Below are 17,148 nucleotides of genomic sequence, written 5' to 3' on the forward strand. Positions count from 1 at the left end.
TGGCAATAGTATTTCAGATCAGAGTTTCCGTAGATATAAAGTAGAGTAAGTAGGGAAAAGGAAGACTTAGCTACAAGAAAACCTAAGAGCATTTGTGAGGATATGGAGAAAACAAAATCTGTGAAAACTTTCTCTCTTTCTTCAGAATGAATTCTCTGGTGTGACTGTTAGTTTGGTGGTGGTGGAGGAGGGCAGCTTTGTTAGGTCTCTATTGCTGTATTGAACAACATGAATAAAAACAACTTGGGGAGGAAAGGGTTTATTTAAACAGTGGTCTGGACCCTCCTGAGTGAATCATTAATCAAGAAAATGCCCCTTCCCCCCAACCCCAGTCAAACTCTAACCAGGACGGGAGCCCCTCCCCCCAACCCCAGTCAAACTCTAACCAGGGCAGGAGCCCCTCCCCCCACAGTCAAACCTAACCAGGACACAAGTGCTGTGCTTTGGCTTTTTGTTTTGTTTTGTTTTGTTTTTTGGAGTCAGGGTCTCAGTCCGTGCACTCAGGGCTGGCCTTGAGATCCTTCTGCCTCCCTTGGGAGGCTCACGATGTGTGGGTAAGGGCACTTGCTACAAAGCCTGACAACCCAAGTTCAATTCCCAGAACTGACAGTGGGAGGAAAACACTGACTTTTGCAAACTGTCTAACTTCCACTCGTGTACGCACTGTGCCACATCCCTAACGGAAAATCAATAGCTGAGAAAGGTTTTTTAAAATTTACCAAGAGAAATATTCAAAACCCATTTGAAGAGCTAATTATTAGGCTGGGCATGGTGGCATATGCCTTTAAATTCAGTTCTCAGGAGGCAAACAGAAACAAAAACAAAGGAACAAAATGTTGGTTGGTTGTTAATCTGGAGGATAAGAGTTTGGAATGTCTATAAAGTTGTGAAAAAATTGCTTGTGAGCTGATCATAGTGGCCCACAACTTTAATCCCAATAATTGTCTCTGTGACTTCCAGACCAGCCTGGTGTACATACTGAGTTCTAGGCTAGCCAAGGCTACATAATGAGATCCTGTCTCAGAACAACAGACAAACAATTAAGAAATGTGTTATGAAATAGGACTTGGTCTATAAGACACTAAAAAGTGGGAAATAGGGCAGAGTCCAGAAAATATTCCAAGACTAGCACATATACAAGATCTTATACATTTGCTATCTTCAGACTACTGGTGTTTTAAGATTTAAATGTCTCCTGTAATACAAGAAGAAAAATCATGAAATTATTTCTAAAGTACATAGAAACGAATATTTTTTAATGAACTTTGGGTAGGAAAGTATTTTCTGAGACTGACAGAAGGGCATGAAGAAAATGACATATTGTCCAGATGCAGAGATCTCACACCCTGAGGTCCAACCTGTTCTTCTTAAGTGTTTTCTCTTCCCCTGGGAGTCCTGGAGGTTAGCCATGCTCAGCAATGACAACATGTAAGAGGCAGGGCTGGGAGGGGAGGTTCCGTGGGCGGGGCTTGGCGTTACGCTGGGCATCTGCATGCCCAGGGAAGAAAAGGATTTCACATTTATGGGGTTGATATATAGGCTTGCGAAACATGGTCCTGAGTCTTAGTGTTTTTAATTTTAAAATGAATTAAATGAAGTAAAAATTCATTTATACCCTCCCGTCAACACCAAGATAATTTCCATACAGTACAACAGAACATAATGGAATAAAAAGATGAGCTGGGGGCGGTGTTACACGCCTGTAAACCCAGTGCTTGGTGGCAGAGGTGTGGATGCTGACAGTTCCAGACCATCCTGTCTGATATAATGGAATTCTAGGCCAGTTAAAACTACAGATCAAAAAGCAAAAATGGACTGGAGAAGTCGGTGCTTAAAAGTACTAGCCCTACCAGAGGACCCAAGTGCATGCGGGGGTGGAAGCGTGACACACACACACACACACACACACACACACACCTGTGTTCCCAAAACTTGGGAGACAGAAGCAAAAATATTAGTATTCTTGGCTACACTGTAGTAAGAATTTTGGTTTCTTTTAAAACCCAGGTATGTGACTATGTTTTTGTTTTAATCCCAGGTGCGGGGTAAGAGGCTGCTTCACAGCAGGTGATTGTAATTTGCATTGTGTACTAGCAGGGCCCTGGTTTTTACCAGCTGCAGATAGTTCAATTCTGGGGGTTCCAGAGAAGATTTTTAAAAAATGAGAGTTCCCTGAGAGCCTGTGGGCGTTGCTGCTGGTCCGTGCTGGTGGTCTCTGCTGGTCCGTGCTGGTCAGCAGGAAGTGGCCTAGAGTGGGTACACCCCCTTTCCCTCTAACCTTCTTTTTCCCTAACTAGTGTGGAGTTGGAAGGGATGAAGGTGGAATGAAGGTTGGAAGGGAGGCAGAGGTATGCGAAGCCAATAAAATAGTAAATAGATCCACCAACAAACACTACACAGCAAGTTCAAGGCCAGCATAGGCTGCCCTGTCTCAATGACTTACAAAAGAATATCTGCAGTTGTGTGTAGCAAAGGATTATTACTTAAATATATAAAGAATTTCTTCTTCAAAAAAATGAAACAATAGAAAACAATCAAGGGGTTGGGAGAAAAGGAATGAGCAGGCAATTGTCTTAGTTACTGTTCTGTGCTGGGAAGGGACACCATGACCAAAGCAGCTCTTTTAAAAAGGCATTGAATTGGGGGTTTACTTACCATTTTAGAGGGAAAGTCCATGACCTTCATAGTGAGGATCAAATTAGCAGGAATGCCGCAATTGGAAAGAGCTTATGCCCTGATTCAAGGCAGCAGTCGGAGAGAAACTGAGACTGCCTGGCCTTGACTTTTGAAACCTCAAAGCCCTCCCTCACTGACATACTTCCTCCAACCAAGCCACATCCCCTAATCTAGACAATCCACCAACTGGGAATCAAACATTTAAATATGTGAACCTATGGGAGCATTCTCCATCAAACCATCACAGCGATTCACTGAGAATACGAGTTCAGTACACAGAGAGGCCTGTGTTGGCTATCAGTGCTGATCAGAGAAATACAAACTGAGGAGACAGCTTCAGTGGTTTACCAGCACTTCTAAACCGTGCCCATGGTACACTACTTTCCTTCTGGGCCAGGCACCCCCATTCGTACAGGATAAACCGCACCCTGTGTTAGTGTGTACCCATCAGCTACTTATGGAATCACAATTTTGTGGGTGTCATGCCAAAATGATTAAGTCAATATTTTAAATGTGTATTTTCCTTGGCCTACTTAGTTATTTTGACAGGTCTCACTATGCACTCCTGGGCTATCATGGAACCCACTGTGTAGACCAGGCTGACCTTGAATTTGCAGCAATCATCCTGGCTCTGCCTGCTTAGTTCTGGGAACTAAAATAAAATGCACATTAGTTTAATGAAAGAGACCTTTGGAGGATAACTCAAGTAATAACCACTTGAAATTGAGTAAACAAATTACAGTACAAGGTAGAACCCTGAAATGGCTAGCAAATGGGGCTTAATTAGTTCTCAGATTTCTTCAGTTCTAATATTATAATCTTAATTTTAGACTTTTGAAGACAATTCCAAATTAAGGGTATTAAAAGAAATTTGGGTGATGACAGCATTAATGGAATGACCATGAAATCCATTAGATAATCACCAAGAAGAAGACATTTTAAAAATTTTAGAAGAGAAAATTAATTAATTAATTAATTTATTTATTTATTTTTGGTTTTTTTGAGACAAGTTTTTTCTGTGTAGCCCTGGCTGTCCTGGAACTCACTCTGTAGACCAGGCTGGCCTCGAACTCAGAAATCTGACCTGTCCAGCAGGTCCAGTTATTCCAGGGTCTTGAAGAGGCACTACCAGAGGGTCAAAAGGGGGGAGAAAGAAAGGGGGCCAAGCACCCTAAGAAAGATAGAGTCAGTCTGGGTTGTGTCAAAGCTTCACTTAATGTAGGGGAGACAAGCGGGTTTTAAGGCTTACAGAGAAGGAATTGACCTTCACACAAGAGCAAAGGAGGGAAGGGCAGAGACACCCCTAGCGATCGATCGAAGCAGGAAGCGAGGAGGTCATCTGGTGGGGAACATTCTGCGGTTAGGGCAGGAACATCCCGTGGTTAGGGCAGGAACATCTTGTGGTATTCTAGGGAATCTTCTCGCACCGATAGCTCATGGGGAAGGCTCTAGTTAATTGTTCTCATATTTTAGCACCCACCACCTTAGGGCCATGAGTAAGCATTAAATCTGAATAGCCCAGGACAGCTTCCCACAGAAATCTGCCTGCCTCTGCTTCCCAAGTGCTGGGATTACAGGCGTGCATCACCACCACCCGGTGAGAAAATTAATTTTAAAAAATACTTTTCCTTTAGGACTGGGGGTGTAACTCATTGGTAGAAGGCTTGCTTCAAATGCATAAGGCCCCAACTTTGATCCCCAACCCAAAAGAAAAATATCTTTAAAATAGTTTAAGAAAATGTTTTTACATTGTGTGTGTATGTGTATGTATGTACACATAAACACATCCCACAGAACACACATGAGTTCAGAACATGAAGGAGTCTCTCCTACTATACGGGTTCCAAAAATAGGACTCGGGCCATCAAATTTGGTGGCAGTATGTTGGATGGGTCATCTCACTGGCCAATGTCATAGTTTTATGTTAAGAGAAGAGTTGGGAACAAAGATGGCGTGGTTTCCACATGCTCTCTGTATTAGTTACTTTCCTTGTTGCTGCTATGGGTGCTGGGAACTGAACTTGGGTCCTCTGCAAGAGTGTCAGGTGCTCTTAACTGTCAGCATGGGTACCTCGGCAAAATCAACCCCAGGGAGAAAGGGCTTACTTTGGCTCACAGTTGGAAGGTACAGTCCTGGTGGCAGGAGCTTAAGTCGTCTGGCCAGAGGAAACAGAAAATGACGAGTGCTGTGCTCAGCAGGCTTCCTCCTCTATGTCGTGTCCAGGACCTAAGCCATGGAATGGTGCTGCTCACGTTCAGGGTGGGGCTTCCTATTCCAATTCTTATAATCTACAAACTAACTCACAGACATGGCCAGTGGCTTGTCTCCTACATGACTCAAGAGCAGTGGTTCTCAACTTTCCTAATGTTGCGACCTGTAATACCATTCCTCATGTCATGTGACCCCAAACCATAAAATCATTAGATTGCTACTTCATAATTGTAATTTTGCTCCTGTTATGAATTCGCATGTAAATATCAGATGATATGCTACCTGCCCCAAATGGGTATCAAGACATTGGCTGAGAACTACCATTCTAGATCTTGTTAAGCTGACAGTATTAAGTAATACTTTATCTAGTCATGGTATATAAAACAAACAAATTGCCGGGCAGTGGTGGCGCACGCCTGTAATCCCAGCACTCTGGGAGGCAGAGGCAGGTAGATTTCTGAGTTTGAGGCCAGCCTGGTCTACAGAGTGAGTTCCAGGACAGCCAGGGCTATACAGAGAAACCCTGCCTCGAAAAAACCAAAAAATCAAAATAAATAAATAAATAAATAAATAAATAAATAAAACAAATTGATGTTCGTGCAATACTGTTGACTAAACCACAGAGGTAATTCAGATTTCACCACTCTTTCCACTAATGTTCTTCTCTTCTTCCATGATCCAGTCTAGAGCACCATGTTGTATTTAGTCACTATGCGAAATATATGATTCATTACATAAGGACCACCATTCATATGCGGTCCTAGAGCAGCCAAATTCATAGGCACGGAGAGTAGAGTAGTGAAAGCAGGAGGCTGAGAGAGAGGGGAGAATGGATTGCTGTTCAGTAGCTATAAAATTGCAGTTTGGGGTGCTGAAAAATCTTCTGGAAACTGGGGATGTACTTACTGCTAAACTATACACTTAAAAATAATTAATAAGCCAGTGGCTGAGGAGATGGCTCAATGGTTAAGAGTGCTTGCTGCTCTTGCAGAAGACCTAGGTTCAATTCCCAGTGCTACATGGTGGCTCACAACCATCTGTAACTACAGGCCCATGAGATTTGATACTCTCTCCTGCCCTCTACAGGTACCAGACATCCACATGATGCTCATATATGCATGTAGGCAAAACATTCATACACATAAATATATCAAACAAATCCTAGAGTTAAACCGATAGGTTGTATGTTATGTACCTCATCATAATTTTAAAAACATTGAAAAGAACTTGAGAGATGGCTCAGCAGTGAAGAGCTCTTGCTGCTCTTACAGAGGACCCAAGTTCAGTGCTCACATCTGGTGGAGGATCAATCCAATGCCGCTGCTCTCCTCAGGCTCCTACACACTCCCCATATATGTAATTAAAAATAAAATAAAAATAAATCCAAAATGAATTAAAACATGGCACTGAAAAAATCATGGGGTTAGGTGATGGCTTAGCTGGCAGAGTGCCTGGGGATCCAGTTCCTCCCCTGCACCCACATAAGAATGTTGTGCTTAACAGCCCACCTGTACCGTCCTGGTGCTGAGGAGGCAGAGACAGGAGGCCCCCTGGGGCTGGCTGGCCAGCCAGTGTAGTCTAATTGGTGAGTTTCGGGTCAAAGGGAGACCCTGTCTTGATGGAAGTAGACGCCTTCTTGAAACATGCACTTGCATGTGTACACACACACACACATACACACACACACACACACACACACACACACACTTATTTCTTCCTTGTCTCTCATTTATTTGAAAATCATGTCTGGCTCCGTCATTTGGGGTGAAATGTTAGAAGCATTGCCATTACAGTTATGTTGTGTCTATACTACTAGCAAGAAGGAAAACCACAGGCACTGGAAGGAAAGAGTTGGGAATTTTCAGGCTTGGACAAGTCTGCATCTTATTCTGGAAAGAGTGGAGGGCCAGGCTTGAAACTGAGTACGGACATCAGCAAGTCTTCCCCAAATTGTTGAAACATGTTGTTGTTTGTGTGTGGGGATTGAACCCATGGTCACATAAGTCCTAGGCAAGTGCCCTACCACTGCTACACCCATTAAAAAAAAACAGATTTTATTATTCTTTTAAAATTATGTGTGAGTGTGTGTGGGGGGGTGGGGGGTATGTGAGTACAGCTGCCCTCAGAGATCAGAAGAGGGCATCAGGTCCCCTGGCACGGGAGTTACAGGTGGTTATAAACTTGGAACTAAAATCCAGTCCTCTGGAAGAGTAAGAAGACTCTTAACCACTGATCCATCTCTACATCCCTATCCAATCCTGTTTAACACCCTTTATGTATATTGTGAATTATGCAATAATGCCTTTGGGGTTCTCATAGTTTATCATACAGGTTTCTTTTTTTTTTTTCTTTCTTTCTTTTCTTTCTTTCTTTCTTTTTTTTTTTTTTTTTTGGATTTTTTTGGTGATTTTTCGAGACAGGGTTTCTCTATATAGCCCTGGCTGTCCTGGAACTCACTCTGTAGACCAGGCTGGCCTTGAACTCAGAAATCCGCCTGCCTCTGCCTCCCAGAGTGCTTCATACATGGTTTCTAATATTTGCTCAAAATCTCCATTGGTGATTCAATATTGAGTAAAATTTCATTAAAACTATTAGACTATTTCACTTACTAGCCATCATGGTTTTAGGCTAATTACCTAATCTTTTCAAGTTTCTATGTCTTCATCTGTAGAGAAGACATCTAATTATGTGAGGATCTAATTATATGCAGAAGCAGAACAGCTGGTTTAGATCCTGACATTGTTGATATCCAAGGAATAGTGTCCTTCCTCTCCGGACTCCGGCAATCTCCAAATCCTCATGTACTCTTTCTATTATTGAAGATTATTCATATGTTAAATTACCACAAGCCAGGTGGTGGTGGCGCACACCTGTAATCCCAGCACTTTGGGAGGCAGAGGCAGGCAGATTTCTGAGTTTGAGGCCAGCCTGGTCTACAGAGTGAGTTCCAGGTCAGCCAGGGCCATAGAGAAACCCTGTCTCAAACAAAACAAAACAAAACAAAACAAAACAAACAAACAAACAAAAAAAACCAAATCCAAGAAACAACAACAACAACAACAACAACAAAACACACAAAGAAAGAAAGAAATTACCACAAGTTCCACAAGGGCAGAGACAATGTCTTATTTCCTTTGAGTGATGAATAGTATCTGATGTACAAGATGCTCTCAGTAAATGACAGGCAAGTGGATGAACAAAGATTCAGGCCCATATTTTGTGATAATTAGAAGATGAAGAGATATCAGCCAATCTAATTAAACAAACATTTATCAAGTTCTTATTGTATTAGAAAGCTCTGATCTAAGCCTCAGACATTAAATACATAAGCTATGACCTGAGCTCTCACGATAACTGTAGTAAGGCTGGGGGATGACTCAGCAGCCTTCTCCCTGGTGCCGTCTTCCTGGCCTAATGGCCTGGCTGGTTGTAAGGTCAACTCTGCACAGGCTGAGGTCATCTGGGAAGAGGAAATCTCAACCAGAAAATGCCTTTCTTCATCAAACTGACTGCAGGCAATCCTGTGGGGCACTTTCTTGGTTCTGTGAGGTGGGCGGTGCCGCTCCTAGGCTGGTGGGCCTGGACTATAGGCAAGCAGAGAAACAAGCCTGTGAGCAGCACTTCCCCACGGCCTTTGCTTCAGTTCTCCTCCAGGGTCCTGCTCTTACTTAAGTTCCGGCTTCAGTGGGCTGTGACCTAGGATATGTAAGACAAATAAAGCTTCTGTTTCCCATAAGTGGCTTTTGGTAAATGCTTTATCACAGAAATAGTAAGCAAATTCAGATCATATGACAACATGTTGAAGCAATAGAACCCCTGTGCTCGGATTCTAGCTACAGCAAGCATGAAGGCCTTGTTCGTTGACTTCAGAGGCTAACCACAGCGAAGCAATCACGTTCTTAGGGAGGACTTCATGGAGGTGAAGAACATATATACTACTTGTCCAGGTTCTTCTTGTATGTACATTCTTAAAGTAGAAAACAACTTGGCTTTTACTGATGCTGCCTCCAGTCCAACTATTTGTAACTTTCTAGTTTCAGAGATTAAGAAGACCATGGTCAACAAACTGAAGTATCATCTTAATTGTTTTAAGAAATGTTTGTGAAGTTCTCTGCTATTTTCAGATTCTGGTAATTCAACAACAGCTGGCAGACCACAGTGAGTAAGCAGATCAGACCTGAGAGTGGATTAGAGCGTTGGGATGGGGGGATGTGGTCTCAAGGGCAGTGTGCTTGCCTGGCACTCACAGAACTCCGGGTTTGCTCTCAGTGCCACGTCAATGCCGTGTGGTGGTGAGTGGCCGTCATCCTTTAATTTAGGATGTAGAAGCTGAAGAATCAGAAATTAAAGATCATCCTTGGGGGTTGAGACCCACCTAGGTTATGTCAGAACCTGTCTCAAAGATGTTAAACACTAGGCACATTCTTATTAAACAGCTTGGTTATGGGTACCAAGTGTGGTGAGCTTTATGGTTCTTTGGGCTGGCTGTCTTGTATGCCAGAAACTTCAAAGAACATTCCAGAGATGGTCTGACTTACTGGCAATTTCAAGTTAAGCCTCAAACTCTATATTTTTTTTCTCTCCTCTTTCTTTTTTAAATAAGAGACTTTAAGACTATACTGACAGGGACCATTCCTAAAGTTCATTAAATTAAGAGCTTTCATTATGAAGTATTGAGATATTTTACAGGACACTTTAGTTTCTAGAAGTCAATGGCATAAATCTTGAAACTGAGAGATAGATGGGGAGGGGACAGGATGAAAGAGAATTAAAAGTTCTATGAGTCGGGCAGTGGTGGCGCACACTTTTAATCCCACCACTCGGGAGGCAGAGGCAGGCAGATCTCTGAGTTCGAGACCAGCCTGGTCTACAGAGTGAGTTCCAGGACAGTCAGGGCTATACAGAGAAACCCTATCTCCAAAAACAAAAAACAAAAAAACCAAAACAAACAAACAAACAAAAAAACAACAACACAAAACAAAAAAAAGTTCTATGATATCATTTTTATCCTGACTGAACAACTATAAAAGTATTTTTTTTCTCTTTTTTAGAAAATCAAGACTGTTTGGTTATGAATGGGTGGCTGGAGCAGTGTTCACAAGTGACTCAGTGGTCACTAGCACTGTTCTTCCTCAGGTTTTCCCTAAATGATACTTAATTGCCCTAAAATCTTTTTTTTTTTTTTGGTTTTTTTTGTTTTTTGGATTTTGTTTTTTTCAAGTTTTCAAGACAGGGTCTCTCTGTGTAGCCCTGGCTGTCCTGGAACTCACTCTGTAGACCAGGCTGGCCTCAAACTCAGAAATCTGCCTGCCTCTGCCTCCCAGAGTGCTGGGATTACAGGCGTGCGCCACCACTGCCCGGCTTAATTGCCCTAAATTCTTAATTTAATTTGTGTCTTAAGCCATTCTTTTTTCTCTCAAAGCTATTAAAGAAGAGTTTTCCAGGGCTGAAAGAACGGTCCAGCAATTAAGAACACTGGGTTCAATTCCCAGTTCCTACGTGGAGCTCACAACCATCTGTAACTACGATTCCAGGGCATCTAACACCTTCTTCTGACATATGTGGGCACCACGGACATGCATGCATGCAGACAAAGCATTCACACACATACAACAAATTTAATAATTCTTTTTAAAAGATTTAAAGATTGAATCTGGCATGGTGGCATACACCTTTAACCTGGCACTTGGGAAGCAGAGGCTTTGTGAGTTCAAAGCCAGCCTGCTCTACAAAGCGAGCCAGGACAGCCAGGGCTACACAGAGAAAACTTGTCTCAAAAACACACAAAAAAAATTTAAAAGAATATTTGCTAATGGAACTGGTAGTAGACCTTATTGTTGTTAGTTTTATGACCTGTTACTGTGTTGTATAAGAAAATGCTCACATTTTTTTTAAAAAAAATGAAAGATGTTTTTAAAAAAATTATATGTATGTATGTATGTATGTATGATGTATGTATGCATGTATGTATGATGTATGTATGCATCTGTTTGTGTGTGTGTGCAGGAAAGTTGCAGGTGCACCAGGGACCAGAAGAGGGCATTGAGTCCCCTGGAGACGGAATTAAAAGTGGTTCTGCGCTGCCAGATGTAGGTTCTAGGAACCAAACTCAACTCCACTGAAAAAGCAGTAGGTGTCGTTAACTACTGAGCTACCACTAAAGCCCCAGAAAAATCTTAGAAATGAATGATTTATATGCCAAAGAACAAAATTTCATGATATTTTGAAGGTGTTCTGACATAGTTGAGCACAGGAAGAAGACAAGGACAGGCAGATGAAAACATGAGCACACTGATGTTCGTTTCAGAATCAAAACGGTTAAGACAGTTTTCTCCTTTTGAGATAGGATCTTGCTTCATAACCCAGGCTGGCTTCCTTCCCTGGCTCTCCAGGTCCTGGGATACCCCACGTGCCTCACCACACCTGACTTACAAAGGTTGTCACTTGCCAACAGCGACTTTCTAAAGTTGTCCTGAATCGCATGCCTGTTTCTATCCAGCCAAGGTCATTCTCCTTCTACCAGCTACAGCTCTACTTAAAAACGCACACCCCAAGCCGGGTGTGGTGGCGCACGACTGTAATCCCAGCACTTCGGAGGCAGAGGCAGGTGGATTTCTGAGTTCGAGGCCAGCCTGGTCTACAGAGTGAGTTCCAGGATAGCCAGGGCTACACAGAGAAACCCTGTCTCGAAAAACAAAAACAAAAACAAAAAAACAAAAACAAAAAAACAAAAACAAAAACAACCCCCCCCTACACCCCTGTAGCCGGAGGCCATGCCGGAGGCCATGCGGATGTCTGTGGTCTGTGCTCCCATCGACTGTAAAGGACAAGGAAGCTACCTTTGCAGGGTTATCGAATGCAGACTCACAGTTGAGAAAGAGACATAGAAGGCTTCTGTGACAAGCCTTAGCTGGCTTCCAGAAGTAACAGCCTAACAATTTGATAGGGGTGCTGAAGTGTAGTTCTCCCCAGTTGAAGGTTTCTGGTGGCAGGGGTGAAGGAGGGTACAGGGTCAGAAGGACTCAGTTACCTTCTTTTTCTTTTTTTCCACCTTGTGCACCTAACTGAATCCATAGTGTGGACATATCTATAAAGGTAACTTTTGCATATGTGTAGTGTAAAGGATCAAGGCCTCAGCAGATGTGGACATTGGAGTATGGGGCAGGACTAGAATCCAGAATGTGTAGCCTTTGAGAAAAGGCTTAAAAGACTGCTACAGAGGTGGTGGAGACAAGAAGGATGCAGGTGATGAGCATAGGATGCTGAAGATCAGGAAGCTGATATTTGCCAGTGAAGGCATAGGCCTGGGCTCCAATCACACCATCCAACATCGTCCTGTTCTTGACCTTCGCAGAGTAGGCATAAAAGGCAGCAGCTGTTCAAGAACAGTGAGTTGAATGGGGACCAGACTACCTGGTCTGGGGCAGAGGTCAGGAACAGAGACCTTTCTGGGCGTGTTGATCATGGTGGTTTTCACAACGGCTGAGTTGTGGGGTCCCTCCAGCTCAGTCACCCCTTGCTCCATTTTGATTGTCTCATAGCTTACAGGAAGTCTGGCACTGATGGCCGAGGGAGCTTAGGAACTGGGCTTAAGGTATTGACTCTGGAACAAAGAACTCAGTAGTCTTTAAGTGCTGGCCACTGGGGGTTTCAGCATGTTCCAGTGAGTATAGGGGCACCGCAAATTGTATTTCCTCTTTGATCAGAGTTATGATGTGAAATTCTCAAATAACTAAAAATAGTATGTTGAAAAACAAAACACAAACCTTTTGTCTTAGTCTCTGCTTAAAATCCTTCCAAGTATTCCAGTTCCTGAAATGTAACCAGAAGTTCCTGTGGGAGCTGGCTGTCTGCTACCTTCCTCCCTCAGTCTAGCCTTGCTGGCTTCTTTCAGATCTTCAGGGCCAAGGCCTGATAAGGCCCCTGACCTTCCCTGAGGTGGTCATGGGACACAATTCATTGTTTTCCCTGCTCTACATCCAGCTACTTTCATTGGCAATTTTTGTAACTTGTTCTTTTGTTTCATGCCTGTTTTTTTTCCACTTCTGAAAACTCCGTGTGTATTCTACTTACTAAAGTACAGGTAACAGCATTTCTTTTTATGGATTCACTAAGAAACATGTTTCTCTTAGCTTCAATACTGTGTCACAGACATACACTTGAAGTGTAAGCTTTAAAGTGCTAAGAAGAGGGAATTTGGTGAATGCTATTTAAAAGATGCTCAAACTTTAGAAGAAACGGGGCTGAGGAAAAATAAGAGGCATTTGAATGAAGTATCAGAGGACAGTAAGTGGAAATTAGGCTCCTAGGTGAATTGTTAGTAACAGGAACACCAGGCAGCCACAGTGGTTCTCTGTGTTCCTGAATTCATTAATTTCCAGATCTGTGATGTCCCATCTTCTCAGTCAGTGCTTGACCTGCAGCTGAGTTCTCTGGAGTGCAGGGAAGAAGCACAGCCACTCACTAATGGGCTGAGTCAGGGGACAGGAAGCTGATGAGGGGCATGGGGTGCTCCCATGCAGCCAGGAAGCCAGAGTTGAAGGAGACATGCAAAAGTCACTGCACAAATAGGGACAGCTGAACACCATGTTCTGAAAACAAGAATAGGCAAACACAAAATTCTAGTAAGAGAGTTAACAAATTGGAGTCTATAAACTTAGGTAGAATTGCATCATAATATTTATTTTCAAAACTCAATACTATATAGCATTTATGGAGAGAGCACTAGAACTCATTTAAAGAATTAGAGAGTAACATTGATTTCCAGGTTCTGCGGAACATTTGGAAAAAAACGCCACACATTGGACCACAAAGCAAGCATCAATCTCCACCAGCAAGTCAATACTGACAAGTCTAATAAAGGGAGCCCAGAGGACGGAAGCGCAGAAGAGAGCACTCCTTGACAAGGGAAAATAAATACAGGATGAGGAAGATGAGTGAGGAGGGGAGAGAAGGAGGGAGGGAAGGAGAGAGGAAAAGAGAGAGAGAGAAAGCAGAATTGAGGGACATTCCTCAGAAGTAACTGGTACTGTAAGAATGTCAGAATTGTGGTACACACACACACACACACACACTAAGCACTTGGAGAACAAGAGAATTGCCAATCCAAGGCCAACTAGAGCTACACAGTGAACCTGCCTCAGAACTACCAGCATCACAAGGTCAATAGTCAGAGAAGATAAAGGCTGAAGAGCTGACTGCTCAGAATAAAGAAGATTATAGACACTGTACTGGCTGGTTCTGTGTGTCAACTTGACACAGGCTGGAGTTACCACAGAGAAAGGAGCTTCAGTTGGGGAAGTGCCTCCATGAGATCCAACTGTGAGGCATTTTCTCAATTAGTGATCAAGGGGGAGGGCCCCTTGTGGGTGGTGCCATCCCTGGGCTGGGATTCTTGGGTTCTATGAGAGCAAGCTGAGCAAGCCAGGGGAAGCAAGCCAGTAAGAAACATTCCTCCATGGCCTCTGCATCAGCTCCTGCTTCCTGACCTGTTTGAGTTCCAGTCCTGACTTCCTTTAGTGATGAACAGCAATGCAGAAGTGTAAGCTCAATAAACTCTTTCCTCCCCAACTCGCTTCTTGGTCATGAGGTTTGTGCAGGAATAGAAGCCCTGACTAAGACAGACACGTATCAGACGGCAATGCCTGACCCAGGATTTTCTGTAGCCATGAAATATGTTATTAGAACAATTGGTGAGTTTGCAGATTAGTCTTTCATAAACATTGGTTTCCTGGATTTTAAAAATTGGTCTACGGTTATAGAGAAAATGCCCTTGTTTTAAATAAGGACTGGGGTCCTAGGGGATAGGAATCCATTATGCCTGTAAGTAAAGTAGTTCAGAAAAGATCTGTACATGTAGTACAGAGACGAAGACAAAATAAACAGGGCAAACACTAACTCCAGGGAAACCATAGTGGGCAAAAGAAGATTTTTCATTATATTCTTTTAATTTTTTTCTTTTCTTTTTTTTTTTTTAAATTCCGAGACAGGGTTTCTCTGTGTAGCCCTGGATATCCTGGAACTCACTCTGTAGGCCAGGCTGGCCTCGAACTCAGAAATCCACCTGCCTCTGCCTCCCAAGTGCTGGGACTAAAGCCTCGTGCCACCACTACCTGGCTTCAATTTTTCTTTAGAAAATTTAACAGGCTTATATGTATGTACATGTGTGTGCGTGTGCGTGTGCGTGTGCGTGTGCGTGTGTGTGTGTGTGTGTGTGTGTGTGCGTGCGTGTGCATGTGCGTGCGTGCCTGTGTATCTACCACAGCATACCTATGGAGGCCAGAGAACTACTTCCTGGAGTCTCTTGTCTCCTTCTACCTGGTTTCCTAGGCAGAGTCTGTCTCGTGGCTGCTGTCCTGGGCTTTGTATCCAGGCTAGCTGGCCTGGGGCTTTGGTCCCTCCCTCCCACCAGGTGCAGGAGAGCTAGGGTTACAGATACGCCATCTTTTTTGACAAAGATTCTGAGGACTGAACCACGTCATCAGGCTTGTTCAGAGAGAACCTATCCTCACTGAATCAGTTCTTTGGCTCTTCTTTCAACTTTTCTAAAACTTTGAAATGGATTAAAAAAATGTATGCGTCAAAAAATTTAAAGTTACTATATTCAAAGGTCTCAATTTTGGATAAGTAGGTATTTCATCATCCCCTTTATGTTTTAAATATTTTACAATTTGAAAGAAAAAATTTAATCTAGCCATTAAATCTAGCCTTTGTTCTTAAAAGGACTGCCCCGAGTCAGAATTGCTGAGCTGTTACTCACTGCCGAGAAGGTCACCTGTGCATAGGACAAAGTGCTCTCTGGGCTGCATTCCTCCGGCTTTAAGCACACAGGATGTGCTGGAAGTGACCTGTCCAGTTCAGCAGCTCAGGCCTGGCGTCTTATCTGTAAGGAGCAAGGGCTCTGTTTTTCTCTTTATGTTACAGGACACAGAGGTGATAAACGCTTTAAAAAGAAAACCCTTTAAACCTTGTTTTCTCCTTCAGCTTCTGTGCCTTTGCCAGTGCAGTCAACACTCATATATTACACTGTAACTGAAACACTGTACTGATATAGACAGGTTATCAAAATAACTAAGGGGCCCTCCAACTGGCTTAGCAGGTAAGCACACCTGCCCAGCAACCTGCCAACCTGAGTCTAACCTCCAGACCTGGGTTGGCAAGACAGAACCAGCTCTTGAAAGTTGTCCTCTGACTTTTACAAGTGCACTGTGGTATAAACTTGCCTACACCATGACACACACACACACACACACACACACACTTTACATACACACATTGAATAAACAAAGACACCGTGAGCTCTTACTCCAAATCTATAACCCAGAATAAGGGCCTGGAAAGTGGAACCCAAAACCCAAAGTGGAAGTCCAAAAGAAGTCAACCTGTTCCATATTACACACCTAGTGACCAATAACGCCCAGGCTTGCCCTCTCTGACTGGCTCCAGGCAGAATTCACACACTGGATGCCTCTGGGATGAGCAACGCTGGATCGAGGAGTAAGTGAAATGCTCTGAACTACTCAAGGTCTGAGCAGAGACCTCAAATCATCTGCGGAAGGTTCTACCCATGAGTTACTTTTTTTTGGATTTGGTTTTTTTGAGACAGGGTTTCTCTGTGTTGCCCTGGCTGTCCTGGAACTCACTCTGTAGTCCAGGCTGACCTCGAACTCAGAAATCCGCCTGCCTCTGCCTCCCAGAGTGCTGGGATTACAGGCGTGCACCACCACCGCCCGGCTGAGTTACTTTTACTTCTGGAGATTCTGGGATTAGAAGGCCAGCGTACTTGGTCTTTACAGACATAGTCTTCCTAAATCTTCTGGCAGAAGATGTCTAAAAAGCCCTTTAACCAGAATTATGACTATGTACTACTGTTTCCTATCTGATTACTATTTTGTTATCTCCTGGTCAGGAAACTTTTAGTATTTGCCATGAGTCCTAGAAAGTGATCTAATGAGTCACTCTACTCTTTGATAAGTAACCTCCCTGGTTGCAGTTTTTTTTGTCTGTATACAAAGGAATAAAAGCCTATCATTCCAGCACTAGAGACACAGAGGTAGGAAAACCTGGCCAGCCTCAGCCATATAAGGAGTTCAAGGCCATCCTGGTCTATGTGACACTTTGTCTCAAAACAACAAAAATGGTGCCTCTTTTAATCTTACCACTCAGGAGGCAGAGGCAGGCAAATATCTGAGTTTGAGGCCATCCTGGTCTTCAGAGTGCGTTCCAGGACAGCCAGTGCTACGTAGAGAAAGCCTGTCTTGA

The 17,148-nt window shown here is 43.3% G+C and overlaps 1 long non-coding RNA gene across 1 annotated transcript; it reads left to right on the forward strand.

Moving 5' to 3' along the window:
• Window positions 1–8,647: 8,647 nt before the first annotated feature.
• On the forward strand, window positions 8,648–10,763 carry LOC127679792 (uncharacterized). The gene is made up of 3 exons (XR_007976905.1): window positions 8,648–8,843; window positions 8,922–9,045; window positions 10,310–10,763. It is a non-coding gene; the product is annotated as an uncharacterized LOC127679792 (long non-coding RNA).
• Window positions 10,764–17,148: the final 6,385 nt, after the last annotated feature.

Source organism: Apodemus sylvaticus, chromosome 3 (assembly GCF_947179515.1).
Source record: "Apodemus sylvaticus chromosome 3, mApoSyl1.1, whole genome shotgun sequence".
Taxonomy (NCBI): domain Eukaryota; kingdom Metazoa; phylum Chordata; class Mammalia; order Rodentia; family Muridae; genus Apodemus; species Apodemus sylvaticus.